We start from the raw sequence: 6542 nt of genomic DNA, 5'->3' as shown, positions 1-6542 counted from the left end.
GAAAGTTACGTGTTTGCTATGCTAGGGATGTGTGGTGGACGAACGGGCTGCGTATTCGGATTCGTCTCGTCGTTCTGAGCAACTTTCATGTATAAATTTTTTCCATCCAAACTATGGTTTATTTTATTATAATTTTAAAAGATTTAAATCGTTTTTAGGATTTATTTAATTATTTTAAATCAACATTATCCAGAATAGTGTTTGCTGAAGTCATCATGACGTCAGCAGTCAACAGGCCATTGGCTTGGTCAAACTGACGTGTGGGTCCCGGTTGTCATAGACTACAACTAATTAACAGTTAGTTATTTTAGTTAGCAAGGCTAATCTTTTCCTAATAATAAAGCACGGGTTGAATCTGTTGGGTTTACTGTGGCGTCCCTTTTACACAAAGATCCTTGTACTTTTTAGTAATTAGGCCCGCAGTCCTCATATTAACTGAACCTGAAGCGGTACGAGCGATAGAATAGAAAAACAAACACAGCCGTCCTCTCGATCTCATCTAGACATCCAGCCCCGCCCCACCCCTCACCGTCGTCCGCCGCCGCGCGCCGCAGCCGCCTACCCCGCCGGCGCGCCTACCCCTACACCAAATGCCAACACACCCGCGCCCATCACGACCGGGTACCCGGGGCCTTCTACCTCCGGCGGCACTCGACGTCGCGGCCATTGGCGGCTCCCCGACCTTGCTACCATGGCGCCTCCGGGACTCCTCCCTGCTGCTTCCACCTCGACATTGGTTTCCCCAACCCCGCTGGCTTTGCCACCAGCCACTCCTTCCAGGCGCACTCTATCTGCCGTCGGACCCATCCGCCTGGTTCCAATGGCGAACATCGCCGCCACCCTATTGTGACGCGAGGTGATGTTCTTCGAACTGCCGGCTTGATTCTGCCTAGGTAGTATGGAAAAGCAGGCAAATTATGTAACTATTTGGGTGTACTCATGCTCTGCTTTGTCAGATTGAGGAGAAATAATTATTTTGTTCACCCATCCTATTTTTTCCAGGTAATGACTAATGCTCTGCTATGTCAGATTGAGTGACTCCTGCAGATATTGACTAATGCTCTGCTATGTCAGATTGATAACTGAAGAATTTTTCATGAATTTTGTAACTTGAATTGGCTACAGAATTGGGGAAAAGAGGAGTCCAGGTTTTGATGAGCACGGAATTCTGATGAACACATCTTCTTTCCCAGGTAACCAATAGTTGGCACCTCTACATTTACATTACATCAGGCCAGCGCCACAAAGCCCCTGTATGCTTCTGCCTGCCTGCCTCGATGGGCGATCGGGTCACAAAAAAGTGGATAAAAAATACATTAATATATATGTCAATCGGAAGTCAGCTTGTGTGGCTCTGCATGTATGTTTACAAGTTGCAAATAGCCTGGTTTTATCAGTTGTTGCCTCATGAAAGACCAACCAGTTTATGCCTGGCATTTGTGTCTCGACATTTATGCAGTACAATTCCAGAGCTCAAGGTATTAGGTACACTTTAAATCCGAACTCTCACTCAGTTTAGTTCTCATGTAGTGTTAAATTCCGGAAATCTATATTCGTTACCAATGGTAATCTGAAGTAGATTAATGGAGTAATAAAATTATCAAACCACATCCAGTTGCAAAACTGACCAGGCGATGCACTTCAATTGCCCTGCCGATCCTCTCTTTTCAAGCATCAACGTTTTTGTTGCCATTTTGTGGGCTTTATAGGAAGAAGGGAAAAGGTGCAGTACTTCTTCTTAAGATAATCCTACTCAATGCATACTAGAGATTACTATTTTTAAAAGTTATTCTGAAGTGACTGTTCAGGGCTTGAGATTGTCAATTTCTATGTACATGTTACTGTTGTATATTATACTAATACAACATTTTGTAGTCTACAAGGGATCTGCGGTACTTTGATAGTAGCAAATAAAGAATGATTTCAATGTGATTGATTTACTTACTATGCCTAAATTAGTTACATATATTGTATCTTTTGAATTATTTCTTGGTCAACTAGGTGTAGTTGATTTTTCAGTTTTGACACACTTATCTATTTACATTATGTGGTTATGTTTCATTTTGTGGCTAACCATGTGTAAGGATGGAGGTTCAAACCGCTGCTGATGATACTGCGAACACAGATAGTACCAGTCAAGAGAATGACTTTTTGGATGAAGAATACCGTGACTTCATGCAAGGTACTAACTTTATTCATAAGGACTGCTACCACATGCCCATGAAGTTCTTTAGATTTCTTCTGAAGATTGAACAATTCCCTTGGGAAGCAAATGTTGTGGCCCATGAGATTGCTAGGGAAACCAAATTTACTTCCCATTGAACATTGTTGGATAACCCACCTAAATAACAGTGTACCATCTTTTAGTTAATGATGTAAAATCATTGAGTAATAAAAATGATTTTCTGTAAAAAGAAACTTATTTTTACTGGCATAGTTATTTTACGAATTGATGGTTGCACTGGATCATTTGATTTTTTTCCTTTTGGTCTTTCCTACCTGTGTTGTTCGCCTATAAGATTCTTTTACTTCATCTTTTGTTGAAATTAGGAAATGAGTTCCGATATTAACGCGACGAGTCCCTTGACTGAAGAAAGAGGAGGAGGAGGTTAGGGGAGGCATGAGCCGACGGTGGAGCCGTCACGTCGCCTCGCAGGGAGGCTCATGGGCAGGGGCATGAGAGGTGTGAGGCGAGTGAGGAGGTGAACCAGAGAGGATCAGTAGATCGAGATGGACATGAGCAAGGATGAACAGGATGTTATAGAGCCGTTAGCTGACGGTGCTAATTTCTTGTGTGCTTCGAGCTCGGTTGCCATGCAGTATGTCTGTGTGAATGTCCATTTTCATATTTGGAGTCCACACAGGATGGGTGGCTGAGGTGAAGAGAGTGAGCGATTTTCTGTTTGTGAACCTCCATTTTCATATTTGGAGTCCACACAGGCTGGGTGGCCGAGGTGAAGAGAGTGAGCGATTTTTTTTCCATTTTATTTAGGAGAAGTGGGTGTCTGGTGAGGACTCCTTTCCCCCCTTGGTGATGGTGGTGAGATGGTGGAATATAGAAACTTTTTTTGTGGGATGATGTAATATAGAAATTTCTCAACTTCTACTCCCTCCGTTCCTAAATATAAGTTTTTATAGAGATTTCACTATGAACCACATACGGATGTATCTAGATGCATTCTAGAGTATAGATTCACTCATTTTGCTCCGTATGTGGTCCATAGTGAAATCTCTCCAAAGACTTATAGTTAGGAACGGAGGGAGTATTTTTGCATGTGATGATTCATAATTCCATATAGGCATCAGGCGTGGGTCCTTGCATGCAGAATATGACCGTATTCATATCTTTTCTAGAACATCTGTTTCATGTTTTCACATTTCAGACAGATGGATGGATAATGCCAATATTTCAAGGGAAACAAGGTGGTGGACACCTACCTACCATTTTTTAAACAACTAGGGCTTTTTTATCATAGTGAAATGCGAATGTGTTTTGCTCACAGAATGACAATTTTCTCCCTTGCAACACACGGGCAAATGTCCTAGTTAAGTTTAATTAGTTATCTAAATAGAATTAATTAAGTTAATTAATTGTTTAATTAATTAATTAATTAGTTTTCATTTTTTATCTTCTTCTTTTTTAACAGGGGCTCGGCCCCTCTGGTCATTGACCCAGCCCAACCGGGGCGGGTAAACGGGCGCTAGGCGCCGTGTTATCGGACGGAGCCCCGGGGGTGCGGGTGTGGCCAGAGTGGAGCCCCGGGGCGCTGGAAGCCGGAGCGAGCGGGGAGCGGCGAGCTGGGAGGCGGTGTCGCGGGCACGGACGGCCGGCGTGGCCACGACGTGGCGGGGCGAGCTGGAGCAGGAAGCTACTCGGGGCAGTGCGCGCCAGCGGGCGCCGGGTGCACGCGCGTGCGACAGGGCAGGACGCGGCGTCGAGAGCGCGCATGCGAAGCGGGACGGTGCGGGGCCGCGGTCGTGCAGTGCAGGCGACGAGCGAGGAAGGCCGGGGTGGGGCGCGGCGGTCGGTCGGAGCGGGGTTCGCAAGCGGGACACAGGAAGTGGACGGGGAGGCCGATGCGCGGACGCTTTCGGCAGCAGCAGGACGAACGCGACGCGTGGGGAGGCACGGGCGAGCGCGTGGGACAGTGGTTGCAGCAGTGGGAGGGAGAACGTGTGCGTGGGCGCGAGAAAGAGGAGAAGGAGGGGGCCTCACGAGGTAGTTGTAGGGGAATGGCAGCGGGGCTTGGGGAGGAGGACGGAGACGCGCGACAGCGAGGCAGCAGGGCGACGGTGGTGGTGCTCTGGTGAGGGGCGTCGACGAAGGCGACGTGCGTCGAGGCGATGGGGTCAGAAGCGGCTCCTGGCTCGGGGCGGTCCGGCGGGGAGGAGGGTTGAGGAGGCGGGCGCCGGCGACGGCGGGGCCGAACTGGGTGGCGTCGGGGTTCGGCGACGGAGGTCAGCGGTGGGCGGCGGGGCCGTGCCCGATCTGGATCGGGGGCGCCAAGGGAGGAGACGAGGGGGAAAGGGGAATCGTGGGGGGCGTGGGGGTTACGGGTTAGGGTTTCCCCCGGAGTGGGGATATGGAGGAGGGGAGTGGGGCGCCGGCTGGGCCGGCCTGGCTAGCCCAGTGGCCAGCTGGGCCGAGGCCCAGCGAGGGGGTGCTCTTGTTTTTGTTTTGTTGTTCTTGCTTTCTTTTCTTTTTACTCATTCTTTCTGTTTTGCTTTTTCTTCTTATTATTTCTTTTCTATTTTTATTTTACATTCTTTTTAGTTTAGTTTTTACTTAATAGTAAAACGATCCCTAAATTAGTAATACCACAAAACGCACTGCCACAAAAGGTTTTGCCCCAAAACAATTTAGTTTAGTATTTTATTAATTACAAAAGCATTTAAATCTTGTTTTTTTGTTATTGTTTTATTCACCTTAGAGTATTTAAACATTTTATAAAAGTGTCGTTTCTCCACCATAATTACCTATGCATTATTTGGCACAACCCGAACATTTTAGTTTTAATATTTGAAAACCTTTACTGATTGACTATAATTCAAATTTGAATTAGAATTGAATTTTGAACTAACGTGAGATTAGCAACTGTAACCGAGGTGACGTGGCATCATTAATAGAGGTTTACTGTAGCTTAATTATCCGACGTCACAGTTATAGATTAATTTCTATGATTTTTTGAAGTTTATAACAATTTCTGGAATTTTCTGAATAAGTTTAAATCCAGAAAATTCTTTACTGCGTCCGCACTACGTCACTGTGACGTCAGCAGGTCAACGGGCAGTCCAGGTGAAACTGACCAGTGGGCCTCATGTGTCAGTAACTAAACTAAACTAACTAGGTTTAGTTAACACTAATCTAGGTTAGTTAGCAGGGCGGCCCCACCTGTCATTGAGCCAGGGGAGGTCAAACCCCTGGTCAAACGAGTCAATCCCGTCAGCGACTCGACGCCGGCAGAGCCAGACGCGGTGGCGAGGTGCGAGATTCCTCCTCCGGCGACCAAATGGCTGGCGGAGGGCATCTACGTGATGGTCGGCGGTGCGTGTGGGCGAACTCGAGGCGGCGCGTACGGTGCACGAGAGCGAGAACGGAGAGGGGGAGAAGGGTCAGTGGCTCACTGCGAGTGCAGGGGAGCGAACGGCGAGCTCGGGGAGGGCCTGATGACGACGGGAGGTCGCCGATGATCGCGGTGGCGCGAGGAGGAAGAAGACGTCGGGGACGGCGCTCCAGGGCTCTTCCCGTCGCGTGGCTCGGTGGAGATGGCGTAGAGGTCGAAGGCGGAGCTCCTTGGCGCGTTGGAGATGCGACGGGTGGATGGTGTCCGTGGCTATGGCGAGCGGCGGCGACGGACCCGTTCGGGTGGGTGAGAGGGAGAGGTCCAGGGGAGGGGAGAGGCGACGGGTGAGGGAGAGAGAGGTCAGGGGGGGGTGCATGGCATCATCTAGAGCCGTCCAAGGCATCGACAGAAGCAGGAGGTGGCCGGGCACATGCCGGCGCGCGGTGACCACTCGCGCGGCGTCCGACTGGCGGGAGCTGGACGATGACTGGCAGCGCCAAGTGGTGGGCTGGGCCGTGCTGGGCCAGGCCAGGTGAGCGCCAGGTGAAAACCTTCTCTCTCTCTCTATTTCTTTCTCTTTTCTATTTATTTCTCTATTTTGATTTAGTTTTAGAACTAAATCATTTTATTAAATTCTAAAATTAATTATGGGCACTAACTGAATTCTTCCAGAGGCGCTCAAGTGATTCCAGAATATTTGGAGCATTTAAAATACTTATAGAATTCAAATGCCCCAATTCAAATACGTTATGATTTAATTCAAAAAATCCAGGAATGACCTAGAAATATGTTCATCATTTTTGGCAGAGGTTTTCATCTTTATCAGAAATCATGAACATTTTCATAGGGCATTTTGGGTTCGTTGAAAATGATTTTATGTTGAACCTATTTGATTTGATCTGATGCTAGGGTTTGTCCAATCCCCATTTCAAATTCAAAAGAATTTAAACATGATGCAACACATGACTAGCTAGCACA

The 6542-nt window shown here is 47.6% G+C and overlaps 1 long non-coding RNA gene across 1 annotated transcript; it reads left to right on the top strand.

Moving 5' to 3' along the window:
- Positions 1-478: 478 nt before the first annotated feature.
- On the top strand, positions 479-3106 carry LOC123097407 (uncharacterized). The gene is made up of 2 exons (XR_006447164.1): positions 479-2182; positions 2551-3106. It is a non-coding gene; the product is annotated as an uncharacterized lncRNA (long non-coding RNA).
- The last annotated feature ends 3436 nt before the right edge of the window (positions 3107-6542 follow it).

Source organism: Triticum aestivum, chromosome 4D (assembly GCF_018294505.1).
Source record: "Triticum aestivum cultivar Chinese Spring chromosome 4D, IWGSC CS RefSeq v2.1, whole genome shotgun sequence".
NCBI classification, from domain to species: domain Eukaryota; kingdom Viridiplantae; phylum Streptophyta; class Magnoliopsida; order Poales; family Poaceae; genus Triticum; species Triticum aestivum.
This window is presented reverse-complemented; position numbering and strand designations above follow the sequence as displayed.